Source organism: Xiphophorus couchianus, chromosome 19, assembly GCF_001444195.1.
Source record: "Xiphophorus couchianus chromosome 19, X_couchianus-1.0, whole genome shotgun sequence".
Classification (NCBI taxonomy): domain Eukaryota; kingdom Metazoa; phylum Chordata; class Actinopteri; order Cyprinodontiformes; family Poeciliidae; genus Xiphophorus; species Xiphophorus couchianus.
In genome coordinates this window covers 12741901-12754036 of record NC_040246.1, presented here as the reverse complement: position 1 = coordinate 12754036, position 12136 = coordinate 12741901, and the positions used below count along the sequence as shown (strand labels likewise).

Below are 12136 nucleotides of genomic sequence, written 5' to 3'. Positions count from 1 at the left end.
ACGTGACTCTGTTTGGCTTTCAAAGATTTATTCTGACGAAAATATCCAACAGAAAAACAATAGTTACAAGCTGCCCGCTCCAAGTCCTCTCCCGCAGGACAACATGACAAAAAGGACCGCGGGATCATGTCTCACATTAAATAAAATAAACCTTTTTTATACAACATACCTGACGAAAATATCCAACAGAAAAACAATAGTTACAAGCTGCCCGCTCCAAGTCCTACACAAACAAAAATACATAACAGAAATTAACTTAATAAATCTACAAATAAACTGGAAGTATTTAGATAGAAAGTAAATAGGACACACCTCTCCCGCAGGACAACATGACAAAAGGGGAGGGCCTAAGGGACGCAAACATTTTAAAGACAAAACCATAGAAGAAGAAATAAAAAGGAGGGGCTACTGTTCTTAAAGTAACACATTCAAAACAATGACAGCTTTTCGGTCAGGTAGAGAACAATACAAACAACAACAAAAAAAGACATTTTGTGTAATTATAACAACAACCAGGTTACACATGCCACCATCTTGCAATAATCTAATTCAGGCAGAAGATCATATAATTACTACAAATATTGAAGAAGTCAAACCAAATGGTTTTAAAATGCCTTTACACGAATAAATTGTAGCATACAATTCTGTTTGTTAAATGAAGACTGAGAAAACAGCTGCCAACGACACCAGGAGTCAACATAAAGTCAGTTGTCGAACTTGTCACAGTCACTGCTTTCATTGAGGACCACTGCTGATGCTTTCTTGCAAAGGTTTATTCAGCCAAAGCAGGGCAGCGAGTATGAAAGGCTCAAAGCCATCCCAACACACAAACTCCAAGGACGCACACGTTCGCCGTCTGCTGCGAGTTGAACTGGCGCATTGTGTGACTTCACTGGGAAAACAAGACACGTCTTCCTTTTTAGCAGCAAACCACTGCGCCCAGCCATGAACTCACCCTCCCTCTTTCCCTTCAGCCCTCTGTTCTCATCAAAAAGTCTTGCTAAGGACCATCTGCTTTGGGGCCAAGGGACCACTGCCACTTTTGTGCCCCTCGGCACACCCTATGACCTGGAATTCTTCTCACACCACCCCTGGGTGACTCCTACGTAAGCCTTGTGTTTAGTCTAACAGTGCCTCCAGACGGGGATGCTGCAAAAGAATGGGGCACACCTTGGTGTGGCATAAACACAGAAGGTGCTTTAAGTGTTAAAGATGTAACTGACTTTTTCCTACATAAAGACCACCATGTATTTGTTAAACAGAAGCTTAGCTTCAAACTATTTATACAAACCCATACAAGAATGAGGAGTCTAATGTTGAATAGTCTTTGTTTTAGCTCCAAACTATTTACACACAGCCGTCTCAAGTTAGCATTCGTAACAGATTTCACTTGTCTAACATGGCAAAAACCTCAAGTGGGGTTCCTTAAGGCTATGTTTTCAGATCCTTTTTATTTTATCTACCCAGATTACATATTACATCTTGCATTGTGTTTATTCACAAGTTTATGTGTCTACAACAATCCTTCCACTTTCTAAAGCTTTGTTTACTTAAATCGCTGTCTGGAAACTGTTGGTATTTTCGGATGTTGATTGGGGAAAAGTTCCATGTTTAGATGGCACTGCGTCACTGTTTGGACGAGAGACACCTTGAATTCACTGTAGTTGTCATGCCAGAGAACTACATGGTGCTGTGATTTTATCGTCTCATCAAAATGTTTCTGAAAAGTTCCACTCTGAGATCCGGTTCCAAAGAGTACCTGTGTCAGAGACTCCAATTAATGGTCACTTGTAAACAAGACGCTGGACCACAACAAAAATGTTGCAGTTTCACTGGAAACCAGCTCAGAGTTTCCATAAATTAAATGGGTAGCAAACATTTGGCTAATTTAAATGAAATATTACTGTTCCCTCCAGATTTCCTGAGAACTTCCAAAACAATTTGTTCAGTAAAATCTCAATTTGAATTAGTTTTTTACCTTGTTTTACATTTGCAGTATCTTTATTTTGTATTTTAGACCTGATATTTCTCATACAAAACACAAGTCTGGATAGGATTGTCAGTACAATAGCTGAATACCATCAAATAATTAATTTCCAATGCCTCAAAGGCAAATGGGACTGGCTGAGACCTTACTTAGCAAATCAGAACTATGTTATTTATGGATTACAAATCAGATTAAATTTGGGTTTCTTAAGACAAAATTTTTGGGTCACTTTTATTTAATCATAATATGAATCTGCTTTAATTTAGTATTTTATAGTTTCTTTCTTCTTGTGTACTCAGTTATTTGATTTAACTTTGCTTCTTTGTTTTTCTGTGAAGCCGTTTAAATTACCTTGCATATGAATGGTCCAGCCTGCATGTAGTTTTTGTCCAGAAAAGCATCATGATCCTGTTTGTTTTTCAACAAACTGCAGCTACATTTTAGGAATGTTACAAATCTTGTTTGACCTTTAAGTTGTTTTCTTAAAAAAAAAAAGTATGAGGTTTTTTCCTAGCAGAAAAGAGATCAGAAACAAGAAGTGCAAGTGACAAATTCTCAGTGAGGTTGAGTATTCCAGCACTGCAGAGTTATAGCTATGAGGTCATCGGCTCGTAGGGGCTGAATCGGGCTGCCTTCCTCCTGTCAAATCACAGCCCATGAGACTCTTATCACTTTTCTCAGGGGCTGCAAAAACAAAGCTCTTAAAGTTACAAAGTTTATAGTTGCTTTTGCAACTATAAACCTAGAAAAAAAGGAAAACAACCACAACAGGAAGTGAAGGAAAGCTGTGTAACTGGAGAAAAGAACATCCCATCTCCTGCTGTGTTTCTGTCATCTGAAGAAGACTTAAAGAATCACACAATAGTTTGCTTATGAGTAGTCTGTCTATGAATCACTCTGAAAGCTCATATTACTGTGTGGTGAATCCAGCAAAGCCACTAAACATCCATCAGAGTGCTTGTTAAGTGTTTTTCGGACTTTCTCATTATGCATTTCGAAGCTCCGTGGCTGGCTACCGACCAAGAGTGACATGGCAGCCCCCAGGCAGAGATTTATACACGTATGCGATGTTCGTTTCAGAGAGACCTGAAGAAAATTAAAGTTTCCAAACAGTTTAAACTATGCATCCATGCATCTAGATATAACTTTTCCTCAGATTAATGTGTTTGGGGCAACAGATGCCAAAAACCATGTAATGCATCAACAAAAGTGATAAAGCCTGAGACTGTGAAAGGTCACTTTAGCATATCAGTGTTTACAAAGCAGCATCCTGAAGAATCCACAGGGAAGTAGGCCAGAAATGAAACTTATCTACCAGATTTAAATGGGGATTCACAAGCAAACACATAAAGGGACCCACACCTGTGCAGCTGAACAATAGGAATCAACCTCCTCACCTTGGATCCCTACTAATCCACCAAACAGCAGAAACAAAGGGATAGAAAGATAAAACAGAATCCATAACATGGCTTACCTCCGTGGCAAAGGCTTTAATCTAGAAGCTCTTTGAAGAGCTCGCAAACTGGAAATCACACTGGTGCTCTCTTGACTTTCAAAGTGGATTTTGTCTACCAGTGCTCATAGTCTTAAAGCAGCACACACACACATATGCCATCTGACTCACACTCACCCAGACACACTGGACGACACGTGGAAACTCCCTCCCGGCTTTGGAGGAGCAACGAATCACAGTCCTCTAAGGGTGGCCCTGGGTTACGCAGCGGCAGCAGGGAAAGCCAGAAAGCAAAGAGGAGGGAGAAGTGAAAAGTTCCTAACATAAGAGCTCACTCAGGACAAGACACCAAGAGTTTTTTTTAGCACTCATCTATTAAGAGTGCAAGGCAAAAAAAAATATGCTCCACTGGGTAACTGATTTCTTTTTCCATCATTCAGCTTTTCCGTCAGAAGGGAGGATGCAGGGTTTGTAGCAGCCAAAAAGGGTTGGTTTTTTTCCAAAGCAGTTTGAGGCGATTGGGCTAGACAAGCTGGCGTGTAATGGCTGCAGTACTGCCTGGGAGGGCGCAATGACTGGAGCTCTTGTCTGACCCTAAATACCACAATGACTTCAGGAGGAGGCCAGAGGAGAAGGAAAGAAAGAATGTGAGCATACAAGTGTCCTATGAGTAAGGGTAAGTGGGAGTAAAAAAAGACCATGGAGTGATTAGAGGTAATCAAGAGGGAGGGGGAGAAAAAAAAGTCACCCAGGAGGAACTGAAGTCAATGACATATAAGATTTCAGATGATTTCTAAGCCAGTCTTTTGATCAGAGGACATAAAGGAATGTGGCGAAACTTTAATTTAGTTTAGTTTCTCCAGTGACAAAACATGTTGCAGCAGCAACTAACCATCAGCCCAACATACACAAAGACATGTTTAATTGTCTCTGGTTTGCATCAAGAAAGTCATCCCCACGACCTAATGGGACTACCACCATGACTTCTAGCATATTTTTTGAAGTCAATGTTCCATGATTGACATGTATTTAGCTACATCTATGTTCCCAACGCTTACAACCTACTAATGAACAGCATGCCCACAGCAGTCTGACCAGAGATCAATCACAAAACATAAAATATGGCAAAATATTTGCAGTAAAGATTAAAGTGTGAAGTTGTCAGTTTAGAAGCACAAATAGACATGTTTTCATTTTTCTGTACTTGCATTCACACAGCATGATGCTCCCGCCACCTTGTACCAACCAGCATGTGGATGTTGTTTTCAGGGGCATGTGTCCCGTAGGGGGTTAGTGGTAAACAGAAAACAAATGCATTCCACAACTTGTGGATTTTTTTTGCATAAAATTTTGAATCCCATGCTTCATCTTCCTTCCACTTCACAGCTCTGTGCTACTTGGAGTTGGTTCATCACATAACATTCCACTAAAGCTGCACAGAAGGAAACAGAGTCAACGACATGCATTATCCCTTTCCAAACTAAGGCCAATCACAGAACATAAAGAAATGTGGAAAAACATTCCCTGGAATCACATTCTCCAATGTGTTGTGACTAAGACTTGTCTCAGTGGAGACTGACCCAAGACCGCCGTCAGCCTAAAAGCACATGCAGGCCTCCATTTGTCTTTGGTTCACATAACTGTGGTCAAACTGGACCATGCAGAAAGCCACACGAGAACACAAAACACACTCGGAGCTAGAAAAGTCAGTTTAGAAAGCTTTCACGTGCCAGTGGTTTGTGTCTGAGTCACTCGAATCACCCTTACAAATGAGAGCCGCTGCCTGGCCTATTACTAAAGCACCAAACTGAGCTCTGCTCTAGAAAACCATCGTCTTGAATTGCAATTCAAAGTCTTATCCGTGCCACGCTGCAGGAGCAGCTGTGGAACAGCCTTCAGCTGGCCTGCTGTCGACAGAGACATCAACCTAAAGACCTAATATCAGCCGCGCTCACCAGGACTGAACAACATTGTTAGCAGCACAATAGTTCTCGTGGCCTAGTCTGGGATCTTCTCAAAGGCTTTTGTGCGCCTGTTGGAGCAAGCATCTTAGAAAGGGTTGGCCAACGCCACGCCTCAAGCAACTGAGAGACATGAAAACATTCAGACTCAGACGAAGAGAGAGGCTTGATAGGATGCATATTCATGAAGAGCAGGTGCTAGATCTAATTCCACCCGGCCAAATTGTCTGACCCCTAATTATTATCAATTAAGACCCCAATAAGCTCTAATCTCCTGAGCTGAATTAAATCCCAATATATTCAGGCTCCAGGCAACTTACTTACCCACAGCACACACACACACACACACCCTAAGGTAATTTTTATTCTTGTCTTACACTTCGAAATGAATGCACCACATGAATCTGAAGGTCAAAGATTCAACATACAGATATTTTGAACTACTATTTATGAGCAAAGGAATACAAGAGAAAATGAAGGAAAGCATGTCAAACAATTTCACATGATGCGAATCAGGAGCAGCATTTTTATGTTTGCGGGTATTGACAAAGGATTCATTCTTTAGTAGAATAATGCTTTGAAAAAAGGTAACTCTACCCTCATAATGAGGTTCAGGTGTCTTCTGATGGCCTGATGTCACATAATTCAATGCTAAGAAGATTGAATCTTCATCACACACAGATGCTACGAAGATCCACAACAATTTAACAGAACATCACAGCAGGGAGTACTCTAAACAGAACTTTAGCAAAGCTTATATTACATTTAATTTCACTACGCTTTGCATTTAGAAACATAGGTTGTAAAGCCAGAAAACAGTATCACTCAATAATCTAAAGGCCCTGGAATATCATTTTTTGTTTTAAAATTATAACTTTTGGATAGACATGTGCCGACGAAGCTGCCAATTTCCAACCAGATTGGTCTCAACACCAAGTTACGGCTGTTCGGCTGATCAGAAGCTAACCAGTCTTGTTAACAGAAGCACTCTTCATATTTCTGATATTGCATGAAGAAGATTCAAAATAAAAACTATGAACAATATGTGTTTAAAATGAAGCCAGAGGAACGTATGCAAGAAGCTATTTAAAAAGGAACTGAATGGCTGCAAAAGAACGAGAGAGCAAGACTTTTTAGTGAATAACAGGAAGGCTGATAAGACATCATGGGTGATTTGTTTCATTACCGAGTTTTCAACATGTCATGGGAAAAAAGGATTTTAAAATGCTGTCAAACTTTTACCTCAGACTTAAAATAATCGATAATTTCTACAGAGATAGAAATACTGCTTTGTGTTTCTACTAGCACTAGCCATGCCAAGCTAAATAAAATGTCAACTCCATATTATTTTTTAAATTTCAAAAGGGTAAAATCCTATCCTCCCCTCTGTTTCGCATATTAATAATTAAGAACCCCTCATGGGAGGAAGATCAGAGAGAAATATTTAAAATTCTGGTCTTATTAAGGAAATCAAAGTTGAGATTTGAAAGGTCGAAGCGTTATCAATACTGGAGACCAACCATGAATTCAGTGCATCTTTTTAGACCAAACCAAACAAATATTCATCTTTTTCATTCCAGCTGACTCTAAGCTTGTAGATGCATATAGATGCAGCCTGTTTAGGGACTGTGCAGCGCCTCATCTGATTTTAATAACTAGAGTAAGGCATCCATCCCCTTAATGTGGTGTTGCAGACATCTTAACCTTTTGAGTAAATCATTTCTTTTATGCAAAACACATTCATCACGTTGCATTTAATCTCAGGCCGATCGCCTGTGATAATCTATCTCTGATGAAAAACTCATATTGAAGCAGCGCTTGCTCATGGGAGCGATCTGACAGATGGGGCACAGGAAGAGCATTGGGGCAGAATCGTGGGAGAGAGAAATATGACTCTTTAGTTGGCTCACTAATATTTCAACCGCTTCCTCATAAACAGCATGATGGAGCCACATTCGTAGCTGGGGGCCGTTTACAGTTTGATGCCATTGATTACTGTTGCTTGCTGGGGACTCCGATGGGCAGCAATTTGTGAACAAAATATCCCTCGGAAACAAATAAATGCATCTTAATTGCTTAATATTAGCGGCAATTAGTAGAGTGTCGCAATAAGAAGAATGGTTTGAAAAAAAAGATCAATGCGTCTGGAGAAGCATTTCAAATTAGCAGGATGGGAGATGTGGGGGGTGAGAGAAAGAGAGACAGACAGATGGAATTTACTTAAGCTGGGATGCTTTGAATCAGGGTGAAAGGTCAAAGCTTTTGTTTCACACTGGGCTCCACCCTAAAATCTATCCCTATCCGATCTTTGACAATTTAACTAGTGAGATGCATCATGTGAAGGATTCCAAGTATTTTTGGTTGGCTTTCCTAACATGATTAAAACGTTATAATCTCCTAATGTTACATCAACAGCAGTATGACATAAATTGTGAAATCTGCACATCTCTTCAAACAAGTCAGCCCATGCTGGATAGAGTTCAGCTTTTACTTTTAGAAAGATGCTTCCTTGCATGCAGACTGTAAATGAACTGGGTGCAGGTTTTAGTGTAATAATTCAGAATGAGACATGAGGCATTAACCTCTTCTGAAGGCGTTGTTTACAAGAGACAATGACTCGAGATGTCCTCAAGGGGGTGTCACTGTCCATCTGCTGCTTCACGGCAAGCGCAAAGTGCCTTGCAACAGTTTTCATTCCACTAGATTAGTTTTTGGGGGTTTTTTGCACTGGGTTATGTTATAACCACAAACATAAAATACATTTTAGTTGGATTTTATTTAATAGATCAATATAGTGAAGCACAAGTGGAAGGTTGAGACAAATTAGTTAAACACGTGTGGTTTTATGAATAAACATCTAAAAAGTGACATGCATTGGTATTTAGTCACCCTATAATCAATAATATTTAGAACCAATTATAGCTGGATGTCCATGTTTCATTTGTCATTACTCATCTAGAAATTGAAATATTTCCATATTCTTTGTAAAATTCTTATATTAGATAAAGCGTCTAAGAACAGCAATTTTTCATTACTGTACATGTAATAGGTCTGGGCTGTCACTAGGCCATTCTAACTTATAAATAAGGTTTAATTTAAACTATCCCACTTTAGCAATGGCTTTCTGTTAAGGGCCGTTCAGTTTGAAAGTGAACTGCCAAACCAGATTTAAGTCTTTCACAGTGTCTAACAGGGTTTCTTCTAGGATTTTCTTGCATTTTACTCTGTCCATCTTTCTATCAACTCTGACCAGCTTCTCTGTCCTAGTGAAAGTATCTACACAGCCCAATGCTGCCACTACCAAACTGGACTGCACTATAACCTGTTGTTATAGTGCAGTCCAAGATGATGCGTTGCATTAGTTTTTCTCCAAACAGAGCACTTCATGTGTTCATTTTCAACTCACCAGGGCGCCACAACAATGTTTCTTTGTATCCTTTATGGCTTGAGGCAAATTAAATACGAATGCATGTTTTATTTTTAAAAAAACATTAGTTTTTAAGTGTGTGGTTGTAATGTGACAAAATGTAGAAAACTTCTCCTTTTTTTTTTTTACTCGTCTGACTCAGTAATGAGCAAAAGACCCAAAAGAGAGAAGGTGCAGTGTGAAACACCTAGTGAGCTGGATGACTGCATTTACAATTGTGCTCTTTATCAATTTATTTAAAAGTTTAATATCATCTGATAGGTCAAGGAACAATAAAGGACTTAATCCACTTCCAAAGATGCAGCACTTCTCACGTCTAAAGATCTTTCCTGCAGCGCAAAATCCCTGAAAATCAATTCTGTAAATGTATGAGAGTCCCAGATTTCATCCAGCAGGGTTATACAGAAAATTCCTGGATGATGAGAGGACAAGTGATGAAATGAATGGCAAACGGTGCAAATATGTGCTCAGTCACAGGGTCAGATAAGAGACCTGAAGGTTAAGGGGGCGGAGGAATGCTCAAGGATGATGGGACAAAGCATGGCAGTTTGCTCGTTCAAAGGGAGAGGAGTGATTCTCAATTATCTCACACATGATAAGAGGCAGAAGAAAAGAAGTGTCTGAGGCCAAGAAATAAGGAGAAAGTATAACAGATACCCTTCAGGAAGGGCAGTCCTGTTCTATGTCATCATAAATAAGGCAGAAACTTTACCAAACTAACTTTTTTTGCTGAGTTAAAGCATGACTTTACATTGTGCTTGTTGGAACATGCAACATCTGCATTAAACCCATTAAGATGCTCTATTGTTCCTACTGGAATTGACTGCTGCTGTCCTTCGTGCTATGCAGGATAATCGGTCTCACGCTACGAGGTGTGAGTGATTAATGGTCTCCACCCACATCTCACTCACTCATTATCGTAGCAACATTTGCCATAGTGTACTGACATTCTTGTGAGATACGCCGATCACTCCCTGAGGTGATCCATCAGAGATCATTGACCACTGCAAAACAAAAAGAAATCAAACAGTCTGCTGCTGAACGTCACAGAGCGGCAGCAGAGCTTCTACGTCGATTTGGGAACAGGTACTAATCTGTCAGAAACATTGATCATCGGATGCATTTGGAAAGAGAAATGCATTGAGGGGAAGAGGTCGATATAAAAGATGTAAAAGTTACAAAGTGAAGCACTAAAAGTGTCCCAAAGGTGACCTGGGATGGTAGAAGCTCAGTCTGCCCTGATACTGGTTAAGTACAGCTCTATCTGGGGTAGCAGGGCAAACAACCAAACTCTGGCTCCTTCTCAGCAGACATACAAACGTACCTGCAAAGCTGGTACATTCAGCAGCAGGGTAGGGCCCAACAGTCTCCATCCATATGCTCTGTGAGTGTATGTCTGCGTAGGTGGAGAGGGGGGCGCGTCAAGCTCCATCCATCACTGCCGCAGGCATGCATTAATCCCTCTCTGCATTCTTGAGGAGCACTGACGCCAAATGGGAGTTTGCTCCTGCAGCCTCCCCTTCACAGGGTGCCCACTCTACCCAGTCCAAGGAAAGACCCTCTTCCCCCCAAATATGTTGGCAGAGCCAGAGCTGATGAATTACCAGCATGTGATTCAGACTCAGAGAGCAAACGTCCTCTCCCTAAGTCAAGCTGAGCCATATGTTCATGCTAAACTAGCTGTAAAACTGGCAGCCGTTCAACTTTTATGGCCTATTAAAGGCCAAATTGTAGATCACAGTCAGGCCAAACATGGCATGCATCACTCAGGTCACTCTGATCGACTTACAACACAAGCAGTAGACCTTGGTATGATTAATAGACGGGAAATGAAAATATATCCAACAAGCAGGTTAATGTCACTCACCGCAGTTTATTCATCACACGTCTGCTTAAGCTTATAACCATGACAACCTGACAGGAAGACGCCATGATGGTGCTTTAAGTGCATTAGTGGTGCTTAGACCAGCCTGGGCCCGTCTGGTTGGTTTGTGGTCAAGGTTAGCAAAGAACAAAAGGAGCTACTATTAGCTTTTCTTCCTCCATATTTAACAAGTCAGACCCAGTTAAGTGTTCTGGATTGATGTTTCCTGGTGAGTACACATTCAGGAGTGCATGTGTGAGGCATTTTCGCTAAATCAACCCTCTCTTTATGTGCTAATCTTGGCTTAGCGTGCAATCCATAATCTGTTTTGCCTTTTCAAACTCAGACATTCAGAAAGAAAAGCCTAAAATAAGTGAATGTTGAAAGTTAACATCCAAGGTAGAACTTCTATGGTGGATGAAGCCGCCTGAAAACCATCTAATGCCAAGTTTTGTTCTTAGATTGTGGGCTCAAATCAAAGCAAAGTGAAAAACAAGACATTCAGGTGATTAGTATTTTGCCCACTCCCATTAATATTTCTGTACAGTCAAATGTTAAATGTTCTTTAACATTGCATAGTTTTCAATCAATCAATCAAATTTTATTTGTATAGCACATTTCAGCAGCAAGGCATTTCAAAGTGCTTTACATCATATCAAACACAGAAACATATATGTTCTTTCTTTGGATGTATAGCACAACTTTATAATCAAAGTCTGAGTTGTCAAACCTGACAGGTAAAGACAAACTCACAGTGTAAAGGAAAGTCTAAAATTCTGTTTATGTTATAGTTGAATAGTTACTGTATATTCAACACCTTCTCAGCATCACAATATTGTGAACTTGAACAAAAACCTTCTTATTTCTTCCTATGCCTTTTCAGACACATTAAGTGGGACTTTTGGGTTATGTATATTGTTGTGTGTATGTATGTATGGATAGATGTGTTCATACTGGGTATATACTTATCTTATGGAGTTATTCTTGTGTGCATTCTGTTTTTATGTGTGTTCAGTCACGTGGGGCTGCATATGAGTATGTGTGTATGTGTGTTTACATGTATGGATTCATCCTAGTGTTGGTGTGTATTTGCTCAACACAGTGATGGGGACATGTCTGGAATGAATCAATAACAATCAAAAATCAGATCACCTCAAACCTAGTGAATACACCTTCCTTAACACCACCCTCTTCAGGGTGATGATTGCAACTGAGAAGAAGACTCAAAATTAGCCAGTTTCTATATTAGTGATTCAGTTGATGTACACTAGAATGAGATTTTCACCCAATAGCAGGAAGGCTATAATCAGTACAATAAAAGTGCTCTGATTCTTTTGCGCTTTCAACCTCTATCATCAAGCTGGATTTTGACACTCTTTCTATAATCTCAGAGTCAAGAAATGAGCAGGGCAATCTGAAGTACAGGCAAAGGGGTCCACGTCTG

The 12136-nt window shown here is 40.1% G+C and overlaps 1 protein-coding gene across 2 annotated transcripts in view; it reads right to left on the bottom strand.

Moving 5' to 3' along the window:
- tiam2a (TIAM Rac1 associated GEF 2a) overlaps nucleotides 1–12136 on the bottom strand; it is an 84313-nt gene that overhangs the window by 59759 nt on the left and 12418 nt on the right. The window contains exon 1 of one of the 2 annotated variants that reach the window (XM_028000149.1): nucleotides 3462–3590. The exons of the other annotated variant lie outside the window; for it this stretch is intronic. The gene's annotated coding sequence lies outside the window, so the exon portion shown is untranslated. Of the gene's footprint in view, nucleotides 1–3461; nucleotides 3591–12136 lie in introns of those variants that run through there. 2 annotated transcript variants of the gene reach the window in all.